The sequence below is a fragment of the Salvia splendens genome, chromosome 8 (assembly GCF_004379255.2).
Source record: "Salvia splendens isolate huo1 chromosome 8, SspV2, whole genome shotgun sequence".
In the NCBI taxonomy this organism is placed as follows: Eukaryota; Viridiplantae; Streptophyta; class Magnoliopsida; order Lamiales; family Lamiaceae; genus Salvia; species Salvia splendens.
The window spans coordinates 20,482,956-20,497,401 of NC_056039.1; positions in this window are offsets into that span (position 1 = coordinate 20,482,956).

Consider the following 14,446-nt stretch of genomic DNA (forward strand, 5'->3'; position numbering starts at 1 on the left):
TTCATAATCATATCAATTTCACACCATATAATCCAATAATTCACTCCAATTCAACATATAACAATCAACCACATAACACATGTAAAACTAAAAGTGTGATTTATACACACCTGATTATTATATGAAAACTTACTGAACCCTGAATCCAAGTTATGATTTATAACCCTCGATCTTCTTTTCTTTTTTTCCGCTGACCTCTTCTAACCTTTTCTAATATCTTCTTTTTCTAAAAAATTTTGTGTATAAAGATTTATAATTGTATATAAATGTTTACGTTGCACTAGCCGACTTAAACAAACAAATTGAAATGTTATTACTCCAAGTGGCAGTCCTAAGTACTCCAGGTGCTACGTGTCACCTACAACATATGATAAGTTTAACAAAATCATTTAATAGTCAAAATACAAATATATAAATAGAGTTAGTAATTAGGAGATTAGTCATACTCAATTTGCTCCTATATAAGAACGTGTATATATATATATTAATGCACAAAATACTCCATAATACCATGCACTCATCCACGTTAGTACATATGCATACAAATTTAAATAATTATGGCATATATACACTAATTTAATTATACAGTATATACACATCCCTTTTAACAATTCCCGTAAATCAAAACTATCCATATATTCGACTATATCGAGTCGATCATAAAAATAAATATATTATCTATGACAGACTTAATATCTCTGTAATAAAAATGACAATTCAATATGCAATGACAATATAATATGATAATATGCAAAATAATGTATGTTTCGGGTTAGGGATGTCACAATTCTTCTCCTCTTTAAGAATTTTGTCCGCAAAATTCATTTCTTTCTAACATCTGTATAATTCTCTCTGACTTACCATCTTTCTGTTGGTGAAGAATATTACTAAAATATATCATGTCTCCATAGATAGTAATTTGCGGACCTCTGCTAAACATAAAAGATAGAATACCATATAATCGTGCTGCATCTTTTGCGTACTTTTCAGCTGAGTGATATAACGAAGAACGCCATCTTATAGGTTAGAAATGTGCTATCGGTGACCCTGTACCAAAATTTATGGTAATGTGTTCTCATTTTGAAACTAGAATAGTTAAAGGCTTCAACAAACCTGTAGATATATGATGGTCTGCTTTAACATGTTGACACGTCAAACACCTCGAAACAAACTCTACTACTTTCTTCTTCTTCTTCGACCATCGATAATACTTAAATAATGATGTTATTTGTAAATGTGTAATCACTCTGCTTGACTTGTAACTCAAAGCATCTGTAACAACATTCGCCTTCTTAACATGGTATTTCGATGGTGCAATCATAATATTTAAGAAACTCCATCTGAGATCTTTTTCTCATATTCAACTCCTTCTAACTCATCACATAATTCAATCTCTCATGATCAACCAGAATTCGACGTAGTCCTCCATACAAATAATGATGCCAAATCTTTGAAGGAAAACCACACTGTTAAATCCAGATTATAAATAGAATAAGAAGCTTCATGTACTCGTGATTGTCCTTGACGCATAAGCAATAAACTTTCCATTTTTAATACAAGAAAATCAAATCCATGTTGCAGTGCATTACTGTAAATAACATAATATCATTTACCTGTGGAAATAACCAATATAGATGACATAGTCAATCAATGGTTCAACTCATCAAAATTGTTTTGACATGCTTCACTCCATATAAGATGACAACTCTTCCGTAATAACTTCTTCATCAATTCAACCATAATCGAGAATCATTTTCAGTTGACAAATACTTCAATATTCTGTATATCCATTTCTATTCTTCAACCTGATACCATGTGTCCCAATAATACCATATGATCTAGCTAGACTTACACTTACCCAACCTTGCAATAAGATGTTTATCTCGCAAAACTTGTAATACTGACTGCAAGTGATTAACATGCTCATCTGTACTTCGTGAAATATAATAGTAAGTCAATAAAAAATCACTAAGTGATATAGGAATGGTTGAGAGACTTCGTTCACCAATGCCATAAATAATTGTAGGTGCAATAGTTAATTTGAAAGGCATAACCAGAACTCATAATAGTCGTACTGAGTTTAAAATGGTGTCTCTGCAAGATTCTCTTTAGCTATCTTCAACTGATGGTATTATGATCAAAAACCAGTACTCGAAAACAGTTGCATACCTTGAAATTGATCAAATAAGTCTTCTATTCTCGGTAATAGATATTTATTCTTCACATTCACTTGATTCGACTTCCAATATTGTATATAATGTCGCAGTGTGTCGTCTTTCTTCTTCAAAAATAACATTGGTGCTCTCCAAAGTAAAATATTGAGTCATACACATCTCTTGTCTGACAACTCTTGTAACTATTATTTAACTCTTGAAACTCTAATCAAGACATTTGATAATGATGAATAGAAATAAATGTAGTACCTGGTAGTAATTCAATAGTGAAGTTTGTCTTTTGATCAGGTGATAATCCAGAGAGATTTCCACTTCGACCGAATTGAAAAGTCGATGTAGCTAATATAAGAGAAGTTGCAATTGGTCGATACCATTAACTATCACTCGATCTCGTCTCGATGATTATTTACCATTTCTTTAACATGACAAGTTGACTTAGTTCGATGAAGTGACAACCAATTTATACCCATGATAATATCAAATTTGTGTGTGAACAAGGGAATCAATATCCGCTAGCAGCTCAACTGAGTTAACTCGCACCGCGCAGTCTAGATAAACCATGTATACTGAAACAATGTCAGGTCATATTCAACAACAAACATAGTTCATGTTTAAAGACAGAATCTCTCTTTACTCCATATCACAATACACTTCTTGCATATATTTATCATTAAATTCTCTAGGAAAATCGTCCGAACTGAGTACCGGAGGTTGTATCATAGATTGTGGGACTGTTTCTCACCAATAGTAAGTATTGCTTCAAAGAAGAGATACTGTGTAATGCTACTCTGATATACTACTCATCTGATTGAACACATGTTTTAACCTTTTCAACTGTATCTCGGCCTCGGTCGGATGAGTAGTCTCATAAAGTCAACAATTCCACTTTTCGGTGCTATTTAATGTTTCTACCTCTTTGACTCATCATTGGTCCATGTATTTACTGGAAATCACCATATGATGCAGTATGTATATGAGATGTTTCTATAATTAATTGATGATGCAGGGCGGCTGACCCTTCTCTCCTCAGTGAGATATGTTCATGACAATACAAATGCAAATGAAACTTATAACATAAATGTATCATATGATATACATGAATACTATGTCCCAGCGGGATTCTATCCCCGCTCTGATACCACCTAAACTGTCACACCTCAACCCCTCTGACGTATACTCTTATAATAAATAAACCACTTATCATAAAAGCAATCAATACACGTGTCTAATTCATAGAACACCCATATAATATAAGTTCAAACCAACACTTATCCGATACATATTTCAAAATATCCTGTAAAGTAGTGGAACCCTCTCACCACTCTATATACTATACATTTATCTACATGCGAAATGACGAGGAAGAGAAGGTTGCCAATATGCGTCAGCCGCCGAACCTGATAACACGTGGAGTGACTATGACCCATGTCAGTCAAAACTTTACTGTTATCTTATTCCTGAAAAATTTAGTGGTTTATATGAGCCACAACTCAGTGTGTATAAATTTCTACCTTTAGTCTCACATGATACAAATATCAAGCATATTCTTTTATCAATACATATAATAAGAAACAAAATATACATAACATAATTTAAAAACAAACCATTCCATATTCATATGCATATGCCACTCTATTCAATTTATTATTCTGTAACAGTCAAGCCTGGTATCTGCCCGGGATTCCTCTATGATTGACCCGTAGGTCCCATTATGATTTGACCCGAAGGTCCCATTGTGTTTGACCCGAAGGTCCCTCTATAATTGGACTCATAGGTCCCTCTGTATTTGACCCGAAGGTCCCTCTGTATTTGGACTCATAGGTCCCTCTAAAATTTCAGATCCAGTACAAGGCTGTCACAGATCCTCTTTAATCCAATGATTCACATAAACAGTATCATAAACATATCATTTGCACCAATAACATATCCATATCATATTCCATAAAATTATTCAATATATCTAAACAAACACGTCCATTTCAGCAATCAAATATTCATATCGTATTCGGCCATCAAAATCAAACAATTCATAATCATATCAATTTCACACCATATAATCCAATAATTCACTCCAATTCAACATATAACAATCAACCACATAACACATGTAAAACTAAAAGTGTGATTTATACACACCTGATTATTATATGAAAACTTACTGAACCCTGAATCCAAGTTATGATTTATAACCCTCGATCTTCTTTTCTTTTTTTTCCGCTGACCTCTTCTAACCTTTTCTAATATCTTCTTTTTCTAAAAAATTTTGTGTATAAAGATTTATAATTGTATATAAATGTTTACGTTGCACTAGCCGACTTAAACAAACAAATTGAAATGTTATTACTCCAAGTGGCAGTCCTAAGTACTCCAGGTGCTACGTGTCACCTACAACATATGATAAGTTTAACAAAATCATTTAATAGTCAAAATACAAATATATAAATAGAGTTAGTAATTAGGAGATTAGTCATACTCAATTTGCTCCTATATAAGAACGTGTATATATATATATATTAATGCACAAAATACTCCATAATACCATGCACTCATCCACGTTAGTACATATGCATACAAATTTAAATAATTATGGCATATATACACTAATTTAATTATACAGTATATACACATCCCTTTTAACAATTCCCGTAAATCAAAACTATCCATATATTCGACTATATCGAGTCGATCATAAAAATAAATATATTATCTATGACAGACTTAATATCTCTGTAATAAAAATGACAATTCAATATGCAATGACAATATAATATGATAATATGCAAAATAATGTATGTTTCGGGTTAGGGATGTCACATTAACTCCTACAAAACAAACACAGACACAAACCAAGTCAACCATATAAATCAACTGGTGAATAAAAATAAAGAAATGAAGCACAACATATGTAACAAATACATAAAGTGCATATTCGAAAGTATCAACTTAAATACAACCTAATATGTTGGACAGCAAGTTCCAGACAAGGAATCCAACAGAATTAGTGACCTTTTCAGCAGAGCTATTCATGCTTGTGCTTCATTATCTAACGCATGCACACACATGTAGAAATATATATAAATGAGATTGTATCATCAAAACAACTCATTCCAATATCAAGGAACAAACATATCAATCTAAACAACTCAATAAATATATTTTGCACATTAATTTTACATACCATGTAGGATTGACATTATTCCACTTCTAGACCGAGCCCAGCTTATGAAATTATATAGTCATCATCAGAAATATTATCCTAAGAATCAGTGCATATTTTGAGCAACTCAAGAACAATCTGCTAAAGCTTGGTTCTTTGCAAACAATTATAGAAGCAGTAATTTACCTACATAGGAATCTAATGTCCATGATGCAAAGCAATGCAACTTTAGATAAGTAATTAGCTCATTAAATGACATTCATACCTTGTTCGCATCAGTTTGCTAGTATGAATTCCAAACCCATACTCAATAGACTAAATTAACACAAGCCTTTACCAAAGTTTTTATATCAGTTATTTGCTAGTATTATTGCTTTAAAAAGTAAATCCCATTCAACGTAAAAAAACATCAACAAACTCCACGTTCACCACACTCCATAGAGAAAATTTCAAACGACCATAGAAAATATATGTACTTGGTCTTGTTCAGCAGCATGTCTTGTTCAGCATCACAAATTCATTTTCACATATTAAAATATTAATAAGTAAGGTGTTTTAAATTAGGAATCTTAGTTCTCCAACCCTTGAGAGAAACTAAGTCTACACTAATAAACCATTAAAATGTGTTTCTGGTGAAAATTAATAAAGAGAAAACCTTACATATACACACAAATACACACAAATAGGATAAATTACAACCCCAAAAAGAAGAATGCACGCAAACACCCACACCTCAAAACTATTCTAAACATTACCCTCAATGTGAAGGATAAGAAAATGTAAAGAGGATAGAATACATACTTGTTTGAGTAGAAAGCAAGTAAGGGGTGATGCCGGATCACACCTGTAACGCCCCACTTTTCGAACCCTAATTTTCGAACCCTAAAATTTTGCATTTAATGTTTTAATGCCGTGAAGTATGTGGATTTATTTGACGAGTGAATTAATTGCTTGATTTCTATGCGACCTAATTTTGTTTTGGAGTTGAGAGGTGGAATAGTCAATCTTGTCGAATTGATGACGTGGCCTTAATTAATCGATGCGGAATGAAATATAGCCGCAAATTATATTATCTTTGGGGAGTGAGATTTAAATAGAATCATAAATAATTACCTTGCCCCTTTCATTGTGGAAATTTCGACCACTATTATTTTAAGGAGAGGAATTCTATTTTCTTGGATTTAATTATTTGCTTGGGATAATTATCCAATTAAATCCAAAGCCAATTACTCTTTATTTCCTTCTTGATAAAATCGGCCCCTACTTTTTCCTAAGGGAGATTTCGAAATCTCCTAGCTTGTGGGAGAAGAAATTATTCATTATTTATTTTGATCCCTCAATTATTTCTTTCCATGTTTTAATTGGAATATCCTAGCAAATCTTTCCATACCTTTATTTTATTAAAGGTTGGAAATTATTCCTTGTGGAAGGCATTAAAACACACGCCTATTTCCAATTGTGGGATGACTTTTTATTTAATTTTTCTTGCTCCGTATTATTTTATTCTGCTCCGTGAAAATACTAAATTAAATCAATGGCTAAATAAATGGCCATGATTTTCGAAATATCCTCCTTATTTCTCCCTCAAATTAACGCAAATCACCTCCATCAAATCTCCCATCTTTAATTTGATTTATTCTCCAAATATTCTCTAATTAATTGTGGGATATTCTTTAAGCCTATAAATAAAAGACTCCTAAACCTAGCCTCTCATTCACACGCCTACTTCTTCAAATCACACGCCATTCTCCCTCTTCTTCACTCTCCCACACTTGTTCTTCCATTCTACTCAAGATCCTCACAAATTCCAAGAGATTATTGAAGAACCAAGGTTTTATTTGCTATCTACCGATTGTTTCGTCCAAGAAGGGTAAATTCAAACCTATATTCTTTACTCCTCTCCATCTAAACCTTCTTTGACTCCCTCATGCATGTAGAGAGCGTAGGGAATGCAGATCTAAGGGTTTAATCGGTGGGAATGTGTAATCGTGTGTGTGAATGCGTTTTGATTGCAATTGCTTGATGATTTAATGAATCCTCGGTGAATGATGTGTTATTTCATGAAAATATGTGTCTAAGGACTCTTTTGAGTATGCTTATATGTTAAAACCATGAAAAGGTTGATTTTGAATAAGTGGGGATAAACCCTAATTCGAATTTCTAAAAGCATGAGAAACTGTGATTCCGAACAGTAAGTTCCGACTCGTTTTTGACCAACCAAATGAACTCCGATTTGACCGATTCTTTTTCCTGAGTGATTTATGGTGAATTTTTAAAGTTGACTGCGCCTTTCTGCCAGAAACATGTTTTCTCGACCAGTAGGTTACGTCTTTGATTTGACCGACTTAAAAGGGGTATGTTGACATGAAATTTAAACTGGAAGTTATTTGATGAGTCTACTGCCTTGTCGTAAAGTTTTAGCCCCAACGGAAGTCGGATGATTTTTAAATGATTTTTATAAAATGGTTGCGCAGTGCTGCCAGATTTCTACCTTTGCAAAACAACTATATTATTATGTTATGAATGACATACTTGATTTATATATGTGATGAAGTGATGTGATATGCAAAGAGGTATGCTATGATGTGAATTCCATATGTAGATGGGGAAACCGGGAAAGTTAGGGACATGCATAATATTAAGTCCATATTGGTGACTAATTGGGAATACCTTATCTAAAGGTGAAAATTCGTACGCTAAGCGTGATATCAAAGGGAAAGCGATACTTGAAATCTAAACGGTCGAGGTGGGCTTCTTTTCTACCCTACACTATGTTTGGGCTTCTTTTCTACCCTACACTATGTGTGGGCTTTCTTTTACTAAACTCTTTTACGTATGATTGTGGAGCTATAAGGGTGGTTTAAAGTATTTATCATGCCATGATTTGTTTTAACGTGCCTATCTGATGTGGCTGTTGCCACTGTTATATAAATCGAATTCGGGTCCTCGTAGGGCCGCAAACCCTACTTGGATTAGTGTACACCTATGGTAGATCGTGTGCTAGCGTACGGGCTGGCCGGTCTAGTGATCTGGTTTGCGGCCGCATTCCTTGTCATGTATTGGCAGATATGGCTATTGTCTATGGGAAAATGACTGATCAGTCGAATTTTACAATGGGAAATGATTTGAGTGCCTCGGGCATTTCTAAAGCTAAACCCCGATGGTTACTTACGTATGGCATGATAAACTATATCTTTATTAAAAATGTTTTCGGCATAAGTCCACTGAGTATTTTATAAGTACTCAGCCCTGCATATGTTTTCCTTATGTGCAGGTTGAGCGGCGACGAGCGGTTGGCGGTGTTGAGCAAATTAAACGAAATGATAATATGGTCTTGAAACTCCGAGTGTCGTCGTGTCTTCACACATGACTTCACTCTTTCTCTTGGTCGTTTTCCGCTGCGATATTTCTTTTACTTATTAGCAATTGGGCTTGAACTTGAATTTGTTCCGTTATTGGATATTTTAAAGTCTTGTTGGATAATGTCAAACTCTTACTCTTTTCCATTAATATTAATGTCTTGCCCAACTCATTATTTAAACCCGAGCCCTCATCTTGTTTTATGCTTAATTGCTCGTTTAATATGTTGGTCAAGCCTTATTGATGAAACCCTAGCCTATTTTCCTTGTTATATTTAAGTCTGTTTAAGTCGCGATCGCCCGCATTTATTATACCCTAGAAGGGCGGTCGTGACAACACCCCTATACCGGAAGTGAGAACTAGGACAACTCTGGGTTAGTTCCTGCAAAAGTTTGTGCTCAAAATGTACTAGCATAAAAATCCTGCGAGTAGTGGTTACAGCTATAACACCTCACTATTGAAGATCAGGGGACATCTCTAGAACTTAAAATTTTGTGTGTACCACAACATTTCCAGAGCGGATATCAATCGAGGAAGATGTGTATCAGTGGATGGATTCCATTCATTAGTGTCAACTCCGTTTGTGATTCCTGCAAAGCCATATGGTATTTCTAATTAAAACCAAATAGTTTGGTTGATGCTAACAAGTCTTTTAGTTTATTCTATCATGTGTAACTAAACTCATAGGATTCTAGGGATGTGTTAGTAACGACTTTGGTTATACAATTCTGTTTTTTCTATTTAATATCCGTTTTGTTCTTACTTCGTTTCTTCCCTAAGTGTTAGATAATGTTTCACGTTTGAGTGACACATTCTGTGATGATTTAATATAACTTGTTACATAATCGTGAGAGGAGGTTGGTGAGTTAGATCTACTTAATAGACATTACAATTAGTTTCCCTTAAAACGACACTGTTAATTGAGAATGAGGACTTTTCAAGGGTCTTAGGAGCTTCAAGGAGTTACGGATCTAGGATTGACAAACCTAGTATTGGTAATCTACGTTTGTTTCGCATGAGCATAAATTAGGCGACTCGTTCTATCGAAGTAAGAACTGTGCTAGGATGTTGTAGTTGGAATTTGTATAACCATAACTGTCAACGCACATTCCTGGAATCCCTCATATCTTTATTTTTGTGATTTATTTGCAATTAGTTGTTTATTTGCTTTATTTTATTTGCTTTATTTGTTTTTGCTTAATTAAACCATAACTCTTGTTTCTCTAGATAGTATTTGACGCTTAGTATATGATAGCTAGTTGCAATTATTTATATATTCAAAGTATATGCATTTTTCCTCTCTGACCCTTAGTTACATCCTTTATTTATATATCTCATTATAAATAACCCATACTTTTTAATCCTTAGTTGCACATCTCCTCTTCGTAATGTGTTTTATTTTATTTTACTCTACTCATATCAAAAATTAAAATTGTATAAAATTGTTTGTCGAATATGAAATATTTCATATAGAATGTTTGAGAGAAATATATTTATGTTTTTGTTATTGTTTATAATGTTTTTAATAGTTTATAATGTTAAGAAAACTTATATTAATTAATCATATTAACTACAAACATCATTATATTCTCTTTTATCTTTTTTTTACTTTAATCTGCTTATCTTAGAATTTATTTTTATTATTTGAAAATTTTATGGCCTGTGCATAGCTGAAACCACCATTCGTAGAATTTTGTCATCTTTTACTGCATTCACTTTTTATAGGAACTTACCATGGAGTTGTCAAATTTCTCGCTTTCATTGAAGGGGGGTGGTCGTGCCAACAACCCTGTACTTGCTTCCATTGTTTATTGCATTATGTGTGTTCGGTGTGTTAGAAATTTGGGCTTCCATATGACTAATTTAATGTATATGACTATCTTTCAGTTGCCCAATTAAAGTGATCCTATAAAGATTAAAGTTTGGGCTAAAGTGTATTTATTTGTTATGGAAATAAGTGAAGATATCATTTTGTGATTTTCTATTTGTTGAGGGACCGAATAGAAAATAAAAGATCTTATGTTTATATAAATATAAGATTAGGTTATGGTCCCCACACGTCAGAAAAATATTCGATATCTCTGTATTCTCTCGGCAGACTATTGCGAAGAATGTCTATGATCGTTTGGAAGATTCATAGCCGCTGCAAAGCAATTCCTGCCGTTCAATTCTAGATGGATCAAGGTACGCTTCCGCTTTACAGTTTGTGTACCTTCTCCATCGTTTTTGGTTAATCATCATAGAGAGGTTTATGTAGTGGTTCACTCAATTATTCCAACAAGCAGTATCAGACACTCTATTGATGATTCTCTAAGAATTGGAAAAGGGGAATTAGGTTTTTCGATTTTATGATTAAAATTATGCGGTTAATTTTATTGTGTTTGGCGGCGAGCATTGGCGGACAGGTAGAGCTGGGGAGGGGCTTCAGCACATGCCAACAATTTTTTTTCTTTATTTTCTACTGTTAAATTCTTTGAAAATTTCAATATACAATCTTCAGTCATTCATAAATCGATGCTATTATTAAAGACTAAATTATTGGAGATTGAATGATGGAGGGGCTGAAATGAATTTTTGCTTGAAAAATATGCAGAGGCAAATGAAGAAATAAAATTAGCTGCCATGGTTTTGGCCTTTTGGGGAAGAAGATGACCTAACTCCCAAGAAATAAATAGTATACGTAATAAAAATTTAAAATGTACAATTTTCTAAGACTGCATGTCTAGACTTTTCAACTTTTAACTCATTTTTTCTTTTTTTTTTCTTTCCCGTTCAATTATGCAAATATTTATGTTTTAACAAATTTTAATATTTATGTATTATATATTAAGCATGAAAATATAAAAGAAATTAGGGTGGATTGAAAGTTAGAATTTTTTTTAAGTTTAATATGTTTGGGTTAGAGTTTAATGTGTTCAGGTGGGATAGTTTGAAGTTTGTCTCAAGTAATATTTACTATTCCTTACATCCCACAAAAGATGTCACACTTGTAGGACGACACGAGATTTTAGAAGGTTTTGTTTTGTATGTTAAGTAAAGAGAGAAATTATATAATACTACTATTTATATTAATGTGTGAGAAATATTTTTCCAAAAATTGAAATGTGACATCTTTAGTGGGTCAAACTAAAAAGGAAAGTGAGATATCTTGGACGGAGGTAGTATCTTTTACAACGTTATTGTAAGACAATTTTGATTTAATTAATTGAAATTTTACTATTTTGTCTACTATATTTTTTCATATGTATATTACTAAAAAATCATTCCCCTCATTCGTGATTTGTTATTTTATGTATCTTACTTTAACTCTTGGGTTTGAAAAAACGGTTAAAAAAGTCAGTGAAATTTTTTTATAAATTTAAGTCATATTTTTATATATTAATTTTAATAAAATATAATAAGGCTCATTAGTGGAATTGGAGTCCAATTATTAAATAAAATAAAAGAGGGTAAATGATATAGTTTTCCTTAGACGATGAAAAAGGATATACGGAGTATGAAACAATTATTTGAAGATGGAAAAGTATATAATGCAGCCCCTGCCATAATATTTTTCTGCGTCCGCCACTGGCGGCGAGATTGCTATGATTATTCATGTTGGTGTTTTAACCTATTTTTTTTGTATGCGTCGAATTGATTATGGATCAAGTGCAATATTTCTGTTATCATTTACGCATATTGAATTGTCAATATTGTTGCACGCATTCCATTACGTGTTTTATTTGGGTTGCTGAATTTGATGTATTAATTGAGTTTCAATTTGTGGCAATTCTTTATGTATAATATGGAATGAAATTTGTTGATTAGCTGAACTTAACATGTTTGGATGATGATTAAGAATTCTTGTTACATGTTTCTGTATTAACTGTAAAGAATTGGAAATGATTGAATTTTGCAATTCTTGATATGCACAATGACCGAGAGGAGAAATCAGTTATGGGCTGATCGAGTTTTGTGTGGTTTTTCATTTATGCACAAATCGTCATGGTCTTTGTCAATTAATTGAAAATGGAACGGTTGTTTCATAATTATGATAATGAATTCATTGTGATCGGGAATTCAATTTTCGTAATAAATTCATTGTGACCGTGTATTCAATTTGTTTCAATTTGTATGCGTGCACATGTTGATTTATGGAGAATTGTATATTTTGGTGAATTCACAAAATCTAGGATTGTGTTATGTGGATTTCTTTGGTTGTTTTGATGTTGCTTTGGCTAATTATGTTTGATGGTTTCGTTATTGAATATATCAAAATCAGTTGTTTTGTCGATTTTAGTGAAAATCGAATTTGAAAAAAAATTATACGAAATCCCATTAGAAGTCAGCAATTTGTAATTTGCTGGGAGCTACTGGAATGGCCGTCAGGATTCAGGATTCAGTGACTCGCTAAGTTCGCGAGGTATGCGAGCCCAGTAACTCACGTTCCTTATTTTCTACTAATGAGTGTGTATCTTAATGTGGATATTAGTCGGCCAAAAGGAAGATTAATATTTGGCACGAGATACATATATACTTGTGGTAACAAATACGTGACAATTATTTTGTTTTCGTGTGAGTAATGTGATGCCAAAAGGTGGACACTACTTAACATGAGGAGGTTGTCATTTACAAGTTCTTATTATTGTCAAAAGACTTGATGTGGATGTTGTGCTTTGAACCTCGTAATGATTTACTAATGTTCAAAATAGATTAATCGAAACATGACGTTGCAAAAATAACCTCCCTTGTCTAGACTTCTTTATTGCGAATGTTAGGATGGTATGTGTGTGTATTTTAATGCGGATATTAGTCGGCCAAAAGGAAGATTAATGTTTGGCATGAAATACATATATACATGTGGTGATAAATACGTGATAATTATTCTGTGTTCATGTGAGTAGTGTGATGCCAAAAGGTGGTCACTACTTGACCAGATCTTATTGTTAGTGTTTGATCACTACGATGAGATTACCAATTATAAGTTCATATTACTGTCAAAAGACTTGATATGGATGTTGTGCCAGTACCTCGAGATGTTACCTTCTTATTTGAATCTAATTATGTGAGCAAGGCAGTTATTTCGGTTTTGTTCTCTGTTAAATTATAATGTATGCTTCTGCAGTTTCTTCCAACATGAACAATATGTCAGTGCTGAATGGGTCAAATTTTAATGGATTGGAATGATTATATTATGATTGCTCTTGGTTGCATGGATCTGGATTACACATTGAGGATTGAGTAACCTACTTCTCGTAAGGGCGATAGTACTTCCAATCAAAGGAGTAACTATAATAAGTGGGAATACTCGAATCGCGTAAGTCTACTGATCATTAGGTATAGCATCCCAGAAGCCTTTCGAGACGCTGCATCTAAGTATATCACTAAGGTCAATGAATACCTTGCCAAAAATTAAGGATCATTTTGCGAAAAACATTAAGGCTGAGGCAAGCATATTTGATCTCAATAAAGTATAAGGGCAAGGGCAACATAAGGGAGCACATTATGAAAATGTCTCGCGTTGCTTCACTTAAGCTTGAATTCTGAAGACTTGCTTGTACATTTGGTGTTGCACATCTGGTTAGTTCTCAAGAAATAAAGTAAAGGACATTAAGAAAAAGTGTATTGAGGATGCTGCTATGGATAAGGTTCATCACAAAGGTAACAACATAAGGATAATGATAGTTGTTTCTTTTGTGGTAAACATGCCTATCAAAAGAAGAATTTTAAATATTACGCATGGCGTGCAAAGGAAGTTACATGTGTACGTGGGTTT